Genomic DNA, 12,510 nt, shown 5'->3' with positions numbered 1-12,510 from the left:
GCTATATAAGCTCCCTGGACGTTCAGTTCAATGCCTGGCAACGTAGTTATCAGAGCTAGTCTGCTGTGCTCTTGTCTACTGATCCTGGTTCCAGTTATATCAGCTAAGTCTGCCTTTTGCTTTTTGCTATTTGTTTTGGTTTTGTATTTTTGTCCAGCTTGTTCCATATCTATATCCTGACCTTTGCTGGAAGCTCTAGGGGGCTGGTGTTCTCCCCCCGGACCGTTAGACGGTTCGGGGGTTCTTGAATTTCCAGTGTGGATTTTGATAGGGTTTTTGTTGACCATATAAGTTACCTTTCTTTATTCTGCTATCAGTAAGCGGGCCTCTCTGTGCTAAACCTGGTTCATTTCTGTGTTTGTCATTTCCTCTTACCTCACCGTCATTATTTGTGGGGGGCTTCTATCCAGCTTTGGGGTCCCCTTCTCTGGAGGCAAGAAAGGTCTTTGTTTTCCTCTACTAGGGGTAGCTAGATTCTCCGGCTGGCGCGTGTCATCTGGAATCAACGTAGGAATGATCCCCGGCTACTTCTAGTGTTGGCGTTAGGAGTAGATATATGGTCAACCCAGTTACCACTGCCCTATGAGCTGGATTTTTGTATTCTGCAGACTTCCACGTTCCTCTGAGACCCTCGCCATTGGAGTCATAACAGTTTGCCAGGCCAGTATTAAATGTTTAATGCATTGCAGAAGAGGGATTATAAGAAAGAAGATTCTGAGTTTTTTTTTTCTCCTTCCCCTTTACCTCAGAGTGGCTATGCTTGCTGCAGACATGAATGTCCAGACCTTGATTACAAGTGTGGACCAGCTGGCTACTCGTGTGCAGGGCATACAAGACTATGTTATCAGAAATCCTAGGTCAGAACCTAAAATACCGATTCCTGAACTGTTTTCCGGAGACAGGTTTAAGTTTAGGAATTTCGTGAATAATTGTAAATTGTTTTTGTCCCTGAGACCCTGTTCATCAGGAGATTCTGCTCAGCAAGTAAAAATTGTTATTTCGTTCTTACGGGGCGACCCTCAGGATTGGGCTTTTTCGCTGGCGCCAGGAGATCCGGCATTGGCTGATCTTGATGCGTTTTTTCTGGCGCTCGGTTTACTTTATGAGGAACCCAATCTTGAGATTCAGGCAGAAAAGGCCTTGCTGTCTATGTCTCAGGGGCAGGACGAGGCTGAAGTGTATTGCCAAAAATTTCGGAAATGGTCCGTGCTGACACATTGGAACGAGTGTGCACTGGCCGCTAATTTTAGAAATGGCCTTTCTGAAGCCATTAAGAATGTTATGGTGGGTTTTCCCATTCCCACAGGTCTGAATGATACTATGGCACTGGCTATTCAAATTGACCGGCGGTTGCGGGAGCGCAAAACCGCAAATTCCCTCATGGTGTTGTCTGAACAGACACCTGATTTAATGCAATGTGATAGAATCCTGACTAGAAATGAGCGGAAAATTCATAGACGCCGGAATGGCTTGTGCTACTACTGTGGTGATTCTACACATGTTATCTCAGCATGCTCTAAACGTATAGCTAAGGTTGTTAGTCCTGTCACCGTTGGTAATTTGCAACCTAAATTTATTCTGTCTGTAACTTTGATTTGCTCACTGTCATCTTATCCTGTCATGGCGTTTGTAGATTCAGGTGCTGCCCTGAGTCTCATGGATCTCTCATTTGCTAAGCGCTGTGGATTTACTCTTGAACCATTAGAAAATCCTATTCCTCTTAGGGGTATTGATGCTACACCATTGGCAGCAAATAAACCGCAGTATTGGACACAGGTTACCATGTGCATGACTCCTGAACACCGCGAGGTGATACGTTTCCTGGTTTTACATAAAATGCATGATTTGGTCGTTTTAGGGCTGCCATGGTTACAGACCCATAATCCAGTCCTGGACTGGAAGGCTATGTCAGTCTCAAGTTGGGGCTGTCGTGGTATTCATGAGGATTCCCTGCCTGTGTCTATTGCTTCTTCTACGCCTTCGGAAGTTCCGGAGTATTTGTCTGATTATCAGGATGTCTTCAGTGAGTCTGAGTCCAGTGCACTGCCTCCTCATAGGGACTGTGACTGTGCTATAGATTTGATCCCAGGCAGTAAATTTCCTAAGGGAAGACTGTTTAATCTGTCGGTACCTGAACATACCGCTATGCGTTCATATATCAAGGAGTCTCTGGAAAAAGGACATATTCGTCCGTCTTCTTCCCCTCTTGGTGCGGGATTCTTTTTTGTGGCAAAAAAGGACGGATCTTTGAGACCTTGTATTGATTATCGGCTTTTAAATAAGATCACTGTCAAATTTCAGTATCCTTTACCGCTGTTGTCTGACTTGTTTGCCCGGATTAAGGGTGCCAAGTGGTTCACCAAGATAGACCTTCGTGGTGCGTACAACCTTGTGCGCATTAAGCAAGGTGATGAATGGAAAACCGCATTCAATACGCCCGAAGGTCATTTTGAGTACTTGGTGATGCCTTTTGGGCTCTCCAATGCGCCTTCAGTTTTTCAGTCCTTTATGCATGACATTTTCCGGAAGTATCTGGATAAATTTTTGATTGTTTATCTGGATGATATTTTGGTTTTTTCTGATAATTGGGATTCGCATGTGGAGCAGGTCAGGTTGGTCTTTAAAATTTTGCGTGAAAATTCTTTGTTTGTCAAGGGCTCAAAGTGTCTCTTTGGTGTACAGAAGGTTCCCTTTTTGGGGTTCATTTTTTCCCCTTCTGCTGTGGAGATGGACCCAGTCAAGGTCCGAGCTATTCTTGATTGGACTCAGCCCTCGTCAGTTAAGAGTCTTCAGAAGTTCTTGGGCTTCGCTAACTTCTACCGTCGTTTTATCGCTAATTTTTCTAGCATTGTGAAACCTTTGACGGATATGACCAAGAAGGGCTCCGATGTAGCTAACTGGGCTCCTGCTGCCGTGGAGGCTTTCCAGGAGTTGAAACGCCGGTTTACTTCGGCGCCTGTTTTGTGCCAGCCTGACGTCTCACTTCCCTTTCAGGTTGAGGTGGATGCTTCGGAGATTGGGGCAGGGGCCGTTTTGTCGCAGAGAGGCCCTGGTTGCTCTGTTATGAAACCTTGTGCCTTTTTCTCTAGGAAGTTTTCGCCTGCTGAGCGAAATTATGATGTGGGCAATCGGGAGTTGTTGGCCATGAAATGGGCATTTGAGGAGTGGCGTCATTGGCTCGAGGGTGCTAAGCATCGTGTGGTGGTCTTGACTGATCACAAAAATCTGATGTATCTCGAGTCTGCTAAACGCCTTAATCCGAGACAGGCCCGCTGGTCATTGTTTTTCTCCCGCTTTGATTTTGTTGTCTCGTATTTACCAGGTTCAAAGAATGTGAAGGCCGATGCTCTTTCTAGGAGCTTTGTGCCTGATGCTCCTGGAGTCGCTGATCCTGTTGGTATTCTTAAAGATGGAGTTATCTTGTCAGCTATTTCTCCGGATCTGCGACGTGTGTTGCAGAGATTTCAGGCTGATAGGCCTGAGTCTTGTCCACCTGACAGACTGTTTGTCCCGGATAAGTGGACCAGCAGAGTCATTTCCGAGGTTCATTCCTCGGTGTTGGCAGGTCACCCGGGAATTTTTGGCACCAGAGATCTGGTGGCCAGGTCCTTTTGGTGGCCTTCCTTGTCAAGGGATGTGCGGTCATTTGTGCAGTCCTGTGGGACTTGTGCTCGAGCTAAGCCTTGCTGTTCTCGTGCCAGCGGTTTGCTCTTGCCCTTGCCTGTCCCGAAGAGACCTTGGACACATATCTCCATGGATTTCATTTCTGATCTTCCGCTATCTCAGGGCATGTCCGTTATCTGGGTGATATGTGATCGCTTCTCCAAGATGGTCCATTTGGTTCCTTTGCCTAAGCTGCCTTCCTCTTCCGATCTGGTTCCTGTGTTTTTCCAGAACGTGGTTCGTTTGCACGGCATCCCTGAGAATATTGTGTCAGACAGAGGATCCCAGTTCGTTTCCAGGTTCTGGCGATCCTTTTGTAGTAGGATGGGCATTGATTTGTCGTTTTCGTCTGCTTTCCATCCTCAGACTAATGGACAGACGGAGCGAACCAATCAGACTTTGGAGGCTTATTTGAGGTGTTTTGTCTCTGCTGATCAGGACGATTGGGTGACATTCTTGCCGTTGGCTGAGTTTGCCCTTAATAATCGGGCTAGTTCCGCCACCTTGGTTTCGCCTTTTTTCTGCAACTCTGGTTTCCATCCTCGCTTTTCTTCGGGTCATGTGGAGCCTTCTGACTGTCCTGGGGTGGATTCTGTGGTGGATAGGTTGCAGCAGATCTGGAATCATGTGGTGGACAACTTGAAGTTGTCACAGGAGAAGGCTCAGCGCTTTGCCAACCGCCGCCGCGGTGTGGGTCCCCGACTACGCGTTGGGGATTTGGTGTGGCTTTCTTCCCGCTTTGTTCCTATGAAGGTCTCCTCTCCCAAATTTAAACCTCGTTTTATTGGGCCTTACAAGATATTGGAAATCCTTAATCCTGTATCTTTTCGTCTGGATCTTCCTGTGTCGTTTGCTATTCACAATGTATTTCATAGGTCCTTGTTGCGGCGGTACATTGTGCCTGTAGTTCCTTCTGCTGAGCCTCCTGCTCCGGTGTTGGTTGAGGGCGAGTTGGAGTACGTGGTGGAGAAGATCTTGGATTCTCGCCTCTCCAGGCGGAGGCTTCAGTACCTGGTCAAGTGGAAGGGCTATGGTCAGGAGGATAATTCCTGGGTGGTCGCCTCTGATGTTCATGCGGCCGATTTAGTTCGTGCCTTTCATGCCGCTCATCCTGATCGCCCTGGTGGTCGTGGTGAGGGTTCGGTGACCCCTCACTAAGGGGGGGGTACTGTTGTGAATTTGCTTTTTGCTCCCTCTAGTGGTTACTAGTTTTTTGACTCTGGTTTTTCTGTCATTCCTTTTATCCGCACCTGGGTCGTTAGTTAGGGGTGTTGCTATATAAGCTCCCTGGACGTTCAGTTCAATGCCTGGCAACGTAGTTATCAGAGCTAGTCTGCTGTGCTCTTGTCTACTGATCCTGGTTCCAGTTATATCAGCTAAGTCTGCCTTTTGCTTTTTGCTATTTGTTTTGGTTTTGTATTTTTGTCCAGCTTGTTCCATATCTATATCCTGACCTTTGCTGGAAGCTCTAGGGGGCTGGTGTTCTCCCCCCGGACCGTTAGACGGTTCGGGGGTTCTTGAATTTCCAGTGTGGATTTTGATAGGGTTTTTGTTGACCATATAAGTTACCTTTCTTTATTCTGCTATCAGTAAGCGGGCCTCTCTGTGCTAAACCTGGTTCATTTCTGTGTTTGTCATTTCCTCTTACCTCACCGTCATTATTTGTGGGGGGCTTCTATCCAGCTTTGGGGTCCCCTTCTCTGGAGGCAAGAAAGGTCTTTGTTTTCCTCTACTAGGGGTAGCTAGATTCTCCGGCTGGCGCGTGTCATCTAGAATCAACGTAGGAATGATCCCCGGCTACTTCTAGTGTTGGCGTTAGGAGTAGATATATGGTCAACCCAGTTACCACTGCCCTATGAGCTGGATTTTTGTATTCTGCAGACTTCCACGTTCCTCTGAGACCCTCGCCATTGGAGTCATAACAGCTGTCTATTAGTACACAAAAATTTTTTGGTCTGTAAAAACTTTAGGAGGTGTCTCCACTCTGAGAAAGCCAACTTCATGGCTAGCAACTCCCTGTCCACGATGGAATAATTCCTCTCCGCTGGTGAGAAGGTCTTGGAGAAGAAGCAAGGATGCTTCCGACCTTGAGCATCCTTTTGGAAGAGGACTGCTCCAGCACCAACGGATGAGGCATCCACCTCTATTATAAATGGCTTATCTACATCGGGGCGATGTAGGATGGGAGCACTAGCGAAGTGTGACTTAATAGTGAGTAGGGCCTTGGAGACCTCCTCCGACCACAACTTGGGATTTGCTCCCTTCTTGGTGAGGGCAACCAAGGGAGCTACCAAAGATGAGAAGTGTGGGATGAACTGGCGATAGTAATTAATGAACCCCATAAAGCGCTGCACTGCTTTAAGAGAATGGGGTTCTTGCCAGTCCATTACAGCCTGTAGCTTGGCAGGATCCATAGCCAATCCCTGGTCAGAGATGATATAGCCAAGGAAAGGCATAGACTCCTGCTCAAACACACACTTCAGTTTGCCCGTAAGAGGTCAAAAACTTTGCAAACATCTCTCTGATTGGAGTCAATATCTGTAGAGTAGATGAGAATATCATCCAGATAGACTACGACCGAGGTGGTGAGCATCACCCGGAAGATGTCGTTCACAAAGTCTTGGAAAACGGCTGGGGCATTACAGAGTCTATCAAAGAGCTCAGATATCAAGGGCAAAGGATACTTATTCTTAAGTGATGGCGTTAAGACCCCAGTAGTCTATGCATGGACGTAGTTCTCCCCATATTGACAGCAGCATCAGAGGGGCTAAACGCCCACGATCAATGCTAGCAGGGTGTCACCTCTCATATTGAGTTGACACCCACATTTGATCGTGACAGTGCTTTGTGTGAGCTCATATGATCCCACAGCACTGTACATATATGGCGCATGTTGGGAAGGGGTTAAGAAAGAAGTGTGTAAAGACAGAAGACACAACCTTCAAAGAAATCATGCATTTTGGAAATTAAGAAAAGTAAACACTGAATCAGAAGGCAAACATTTTAATAAAATTCACAATACTAATAACAATACCACACACAATACAATACAACCACTCACCGATTCATCAAACCTACATACTAAAGATGACCTGCTAATAGTTGTTATCACATTTTACTGTCTTTATAAGTATAACAGCAGCTCTAGAATGTTGTCTTTATGTTGTTTTTTATCTATTTTGAAACACTACTGCTTTTGACAGAACAAACTTGACATTTCAGTCTGTCTTAAAATATTGTGCACAGGGCAACAAGCTCAGAGTACAAAACCAGCACTAAAACTACATATAAATTATGCAAAAGGAATCAATGAAGAAAGTAATGCAATAAAAGGAACAAATAATGTCATGTCAAATGCATACAGGTTGCTGGGGAGAGGATGTATGCCTACAAAAAAGTGCTGAATGATTGCCCACTGTCCTTAAAAGGTGATGATACCTATGGTGATAATTACAATCAGTTCCTTCTATAAAATCTTGCAATGGCTTTAAAATATAACACATTAAGTAGCAATGAAGAAAGTGTTTAAGTAGGAAAGATGGATATGCTTCTTAGACCAGCTAATTTTCCTTACTGCTCAGTTCACAGATCTGGGGGTATGACCTAGAATAATGGCCCAACAGACGGAACTTGATAACATTTCACCTGAGAAGAGCTGACACGTGTCCATTCAGTTTTTATTATATATAACAGTAAAGGCATAACAATCATTTCCAAACCATGAAATCTTTGAGATCTCTTAGAGCCACAATTACAAAAAATATATAATGTGACTCATTAGAAACACATATATAAGACACTTTATAAGCGTGTCTCGAGGAACACTCCGGTATAAAACATCAGAAAATATAAAAATAAGTATTTTGCTTATAAAAAAGAAAATACTGGAGAGATATCAAATGCAGACATTTTAACATTAAAAACAAAAACACATACAACAAAAAACTGGTACAGTACAAAAATTGGCCACCAGATACAAAAACTTTCTCCTGCAAGTAGTTAACTGAAAGGTTTTTTTCAGTTGAAAACACAGATATGGCATCCACCGAGTGTTGTCCTGTCGCGTCTTCTTTATATTATTGCCAAGAAGCTGCAACTGAATAAAGCTGTGCTTCAACCTTATGGCTTTCGGCCTATAGTATCAGATATTAAACTGCATTTGGCCTTCAACTTTGGTTACGGCCTACTAACGGTGTCTGCCCCTCCCTGGTGTTGTCCTCAACTGAATAAAGCTGTGCTTCAACCTTCTGTTCCAAATTAAGATTTTTTTTAAAAAAATTGGGTGTTTAGGGCCTACTAACGGTGTCTGCCCCTGCCTGGTGTTGTCCTTCACTGAACAAAGCTGTGCTTCAACCTTCTGGCTCTTATTAACTGCTGTTTTTTAAAAGATTGGTGGTTCCGGCCTACTAACGGTGTCTGCCCCTCCCTGGTGTTGTCCTCAACTGAATAAAGCTGTGCTTCAACCTTCTGTTCCAAATTAAGATTTTTAAAAAAGAAATTGGGTGTTTAGGGCCTACTAACGGTGTCTGCCCCTCCCTGGTGTTGTCCTCCACTGAACAAAGCTGTGCTTCAACCTTCTGGCTCTTATTAACTGCTGGTTTTTAAAAGATTGGTGGTTCCGGCCTACTAACGGTGTCTGCCCCTCCCTGGTGTTGTCCTCAACTGAATAAAGCTGTGCTTCAACCTTCTGTTCCAAATTAAGATTTTTAAAAAAGAAATTGGGTGTTTAGGGCCTACTAACGGTGTCTGCCCCTCCCTGGTGTTGTCCTCAACTGAATAAAGCTGTGCTTCAACCTTCTGGCTCTTATTAACTGCTGTTTTTTAAAAGATTGGTGGTTCCGGCCTACTAACGGTGTCTGCCCCTCCCTGGTGTTGTCCTCAACTGAATAAAGCTGTGCTTCAACCTTCTGTTCCAAATTAAGATTTTTTTAAAAAAAATTGGGTGTTTAGGGCCTACTAACAGTGTCTGCCCCTGCCTGGTGTTGTCCTCCACTGAACAAAGCTGTGCTTCAACCTTCTGGCTCTTATTAACTGCTGTTTTTTAAAAGATTGGTGGTTCCGGCCTACTAACGGTGTCTGCCCCTCCCTGGTGTTGTCCTCAACTGAATAAAGCTGTGCTTCAACCTTCTGTTCCAAATTAAGATTTTTAAAAAAGAAATTGGGTGTTTAGGGCCTACTAACGGTGTCTGCCCCTCCCTGGTGTTGTCCTCAACTGAATAAAGCTGTGCTTCAACCTTCTGGCTCTTATTAACTGCTGTTTTTTAAAAGATTGGTGGTTCCGGCCTACTAACGGTGTCTGCCCCTCCCAGGTGTTGTCCTCAACTGAATAAAGCTGTGCTTCAACCTTCTGTTCCAAATTAAGATTTTTAAAAAAGAAATTGGGTGTTTAGGGCCTACTAACGGTGTCTGCCCCTCCCTGGTGTTGTCCTCCACTGAACAAAGCTGTGCTTCAACCTTCTGGCTCTTATTAACTGCTGTTTTTTAAAAGATTGGTGGTTCCGGCCTACTAACGGTGTCTGCCCCTCCCTGGTGTTGTCCTCAACTGAATAAAGCTGTGCTTCAACCTTCTGTTCCAAATTAAGATTTTTAAAAAAGAAATTGGGTGTTTAGGGCCTACTAACGGTGTCTGCCCCTCCCTGGTGTTGTCCTCAACTGAATAAAGCTGTGCTTCAACCTTCTGGCTCTTATTAACTGCTGTTTTTTAAAAGATTGGTGGTTCCGGCCTACTAACGGTGTCTGCCCCTCCCTGGTGTTGTCCTCAACTGAATAAAGCTGTGCTTCAACCTTCTGTTCCAAATTAAGATTTTTAAAAAAGAAATTGGGTGTTTAGGGCCTACTAACGGTGTCTGCCCCTCCCTGGTGTTGTCCTCAACTGAATAAAGCTGTGCTTCAACCTTCTGGCTCTTATTAACTGCTGTTTTTTAAAAGATTGGTGGTTCCGGCCTACTAACGGTGTCTGCCCCTCCCTGGTGTTGTCCTCAACTGAATAAAGCTGTGCTTCAACCTTCTGGCTCTTATTAACTGCTGTTTTTTAAAAGATTGGTGGTTCCGGCCTACTAACGGTGTCTGCCCCTCCCTGGTGTTGTCCTCAACTGAATAAAGCTGTGCTTCAACCTTCTGTTCCTGATTAAGATTTAAAAAAAAAATAATAATGTTTAGGGCCTACTAACGGTGTCTGCCCCTGCCTGGTGTTGTCCTCCACTGAACAAAGCTGAGTTTCCACCTTCTGGCTCTTTTTTTTTTTCTTTTTTTTTTTAAATTGCTGGATGGGGCCTAATAGCTCTGTTTGCTCCTCCCTGGTGTTTGTCCTCAACTAAAAAAAGCTGAGCTTCAACCTTCTGGCTTTCGGCCTATAGTATCAGATATTAAACTGCATTTGGCCTTCAACTTTGGTTCCGGCCTACTAACGGTGTCTGCCCCTGCGTGGTGTTTGTCCTCAACTGAATAAAGCTGAGCTTCAACCTTCTGGCTTTTGGCCTACAGTAGCAGATATTAAACTGCATTTGGCCTATTAGTGTGTTTGGGCCCTTAAAACAGTGTCTGCTGCTCCTGGGTTTGCTACTCCACTCAACAAAGCAATGCCGCCTGTTTAGTCCTGTTACCAATTTTGAACTGCATTTAGCCTACTTTATTCTTTGGCCCTATATCTGTTTCCTCCTCATCCTGCCCACTGCCCAGCCACTGCTAGATGAGTCTGCTGGTACATTGACCTAGACCACTACATTCCCCTTGCACTCTACACAGCCAGAATCTGACCCTGCTGAAAGTCAGGTTCCCCTTCCCGCATGTTATACCACCTTACACAGGGACAAAGAGGAAGGTGCAGATGAAAGTGCAGGTTCCTTCATCAGGTGGGGGGGGCATACTCGTTGGCGATGTCACTGGCACAGGGCCCCTCAGAGTACGCAAAAGTGTCTCTGCTAATGGGAGGCGCCCCCGCCATGCAAACACACATCGCTGTACTTTGAGGGGCCCTGTGCCAGTGCCAATGCGAACGAGTGCCCCCCCCCCCCCGCTTGCTCAGGATCACAGCACTTGCAACGTTGAAATACTTACCTCTCCCTGCTCCACCGCCGTGACGTAGTCCACGTTTCCTGGGCCCACTAAAACCTTGAACCAGCCCTACCCCCCACAACTTTTGCCAAATGACCCCCAATTTCCAGTGCCCAACTATTATTATAAAGTTAATTAAGATTGACAAGCTTCAGAAAACAAGAATGGATGTTTTTGGCATTAAAATGGGCACTGTAGGTGTTTTCCTGGCCTCCACTCACTGCCGACTATGCTTCCCCATTGACTTGCATTGTGTTTCGTGTTTCGGTCGATCCCCGACTTTTAGCGATAATCGGCCGACTGCACTCGACTCGACTCTGGACTAAGTCGGGTTTCACAAAACCCGACTCGATCTTAAAAAAATGAAAGTCGCTCAACCCTAGACTGGATATATGATCCCGAAACCGTAAAACTGCACATTGTAGAATGGTCTTTGATTGTGGACAGCCTTAGGACCAACCGTGCAATAACCATGTGCCTACTCAGCATCTGGATATCCCACACCTGAAAGATGGATGGGTTATCTTGGCAAAGGAGAAGATCTCACTAACAAAGATTTAGACTAATTTGTGAACAATATTTGAGAGAAAATGGCCTTTTGTGTCCATAGAAAAAGTCTTAGATCGTTGTGTTCAGCTCATGAAAAATGGAAGCAAAAACGAGTGTTGAGTTTATACTTTTGTTCAGTGTAACAAGAAGTTTAGTTTTTGAAATATTAAGCAAGGAGCTTAGTTTGCACGTGCGCTTGTATTATGCAGACAACCCAACAATTTCCATAGGAAATTTGTAATCATTGATTTAATCAGTGTTGGATATTGAACACTTGCTGCACGTTCCCCCACAAATTACAGCTGATCACTGAGGGTAACAGGATTGGAAATTGTATATAATCTCACAGGTCTTTCAGTCATTGGTGCATGTTGGTAGTATGTTAATATAGAGATTAATCTGGCTTATCAGGAGTATGATGAATATTAATATTTAATAATAAATTCTAGATATTATGAAACCAGATAAGCTGTGCACCGGATCTGGTTTGTTTTAATTGTGCTCCACTTCCGTAGTAATTGATGGCTATTTCTTCCAGCCAAGATTGCAAGCCATCTGATGCTGCATCCCGGGCACACCTCTACTGAAAGACGGGAAACCGGAGTCTCCACTCTTTGTAACATATCCAATAAGTCTCCGAAGAGGCTTCAGGAATGAAGATCTTATTGGATTTCTGTGCCCCTTAGGATAGTTACTCCTTATTTTGTAGAAGTGTGTAGGTGTTCACACGTAACATTTGCTGTGGCTTTTTCTGCAGCACATTCGCAGCTAAATCCGAACGTTACATGTTGATTTTGCTGCAGATTTACTGTGAAATCCTCAATTAAATCAGCACAAAAAACCCCCACATAATTCAGAGAAATGACTTTTAGGTTATGTACCTATGTGCGAAATCTTCAATTTTCAAAGGGGCAATATATATATATATTTCTTAATTGAGTGGGGTATGCGTCATACTTCAGGGTATTGTGATGAATACGGAGCACAGTGCGGACATGGCACGGGGTACAATTCTCCGACCTCAATCATAGATGCCAAGTGTCAGCTGTTTGCTTAGATTTTCAGAGATTACTAAATGTAAAAATATGGGGAAAAAAAAAATGCAAGAAAGCTCAAAACAAGCCCTTCACATTGTAGCCACGTGACCAAGCAATCGCAGAGACGTCAGGAAGCGTTTACTGCGGTGTGGATGAGACTCGTGGGGCAGGATATAACCGGTATGTTATCAGCACAGGAACGTAGTAG

The sequence above is a fragment of the Ranitomeya variabilis genome, chromosome 4 (assembly GCF_051348905.1).
Source record: "Ranitomeya variabilis isolate aRanVar5 chromosome 4, aRanVar5.hap1, whole genome shotgun sequence".
In the NCBI taxonomy this organism is placed as follows: Eukaryota; Metazoa; Chordata; class Amphibia; order Anura; family Dendrobatidae; genus Ranitomeya; species Ranitomeya variabilis.
The sequence above is the reverse complement of the archived record's forward strand: the minus strand, read 5'-3'. Positions refer to the sequence as shown.